The sequence below is a fragment of the Rhinopithecus bieti genome, unplaced genomic scaffold, assembly GCF_001698545.2.
Source record: "Rhinopithecus bieti isolate Rb0 unplaced genomic scaffold, ASM169854v2 scaffold_43991, whole genome shotgun sequence".
NCBI classification, from domain to species: Eukaryota; Metazoa; Chordata; class Mammalia; order Primates; family Cercopithecidae; genus Rhinopithecus; species Rhinopithecus bieti.
This window is the reverse complement of record NW_016817751.1, coordinates 87,080-88,422: the sequence shown is the minus strand read 5'-3', so window position 1 is coordinate 88,422 and position 1,343 is coordinate 87,080.

The window sequence follows — 1,343 nt, the reverse complement described above, 5'->3', positions numbered from 1 at the left end:
AAAAAAAAAAAAATTATCTGAAGTAAAAAAATTAGCCTGTGAAAAATAAGTCAAAGTTCATAATAGTTATGGCTGTTAATTCACCTACAAAATTTGGTGAGCCTTTTGAATATGCTAGTTTCAAAAGATTTTCTCATCTTAAAATAGAGCATTCCAGCCCGAGCAACATGGCAAAACCTCATCTCTATAAATAATAAAAAAATTAGCCAGGCATGGTGGTGCATGCCTGTAGTCCCTGCTACTCAGGAGGCTGAGGTGGTAGGCTTGCTTGAGCCTGGAAGGCAGAGGTTTCAGTGACCCAAGATGGCGCCGCTGTACTCACTTTGGGTGACAGAGTGGGACCCTGTTTTAAAAAAAAAAAAAAAAAAGACATAAAATATCAGGATGAAGACAAAAACATTCCAGGATTCTTTGTATGATTGACTCTGGAAGTTGGGTTTTGGTTTTCTTTGCTGTTGTTGTTGTTTTAATCCTAAGCTAGGAATGAGAAAAAAAAATCAAATATACCTCAAGACACATCATTCCCAACAGTTTTGGGCTTCTTAGAACTCCAGTTTATGATTAAGATTAGTCAATTCAGTTATATTCAACAATCAAATAATCATGGGCTATGAAAAATGCAAAAATGAACCAAATATAGTCCCTATCTTCCGGGAACTTACAATTTGTAGGACACAAACGTAGATTATGTTGGCAATAGATGCATGTACAAATGTGAACAAAATGCTGTGGGTGCACAGGACAAGGAAAGGATAAAAAGTTACTAGATGTGACAAGTCACTTATAAAGCTATAACTAAAACAAAAGCAAAGAAAGGTTTCTCAAAGGAGGTGATAATCAGGATAGACCTGGAAAAACTGCAGGAAGTTTAAAGGTAAAAAACCGAAAGCCCACGGGATTCAAGTTAAGGCAATCTCCTGAAAACAAATATAAAGGACAGAAGTGAGACACAGTGACTCTGACTCGCAGGGACTTGCTTATTACCTGGGTAACAAAATAATCTGTACACCAAACCCCCGTGACACACAATGTAACTATATAACAAACCTACACATATACCCCTGAACCTAAAATATTATTAAAATGGCCATACTGCCCAAAGCCATTTACAGATTCAACACTATTCCTATCAAACTACCAATGACATTCTTCAGAGAACTAGAAAAAACTATTTTAAAATTCATATGGAACCAAAAAAGGGACCAAATAGCCAAGGCAATTCTAAGCAAAAAGAACATTGCTGGAGGTATCATATGACCTGATTTCAAACTATACTACAGGGCTACAGTAACCAGAACAGCATGGTATTGGTACAAAACAGATAGATAGACCAATGGAACAGA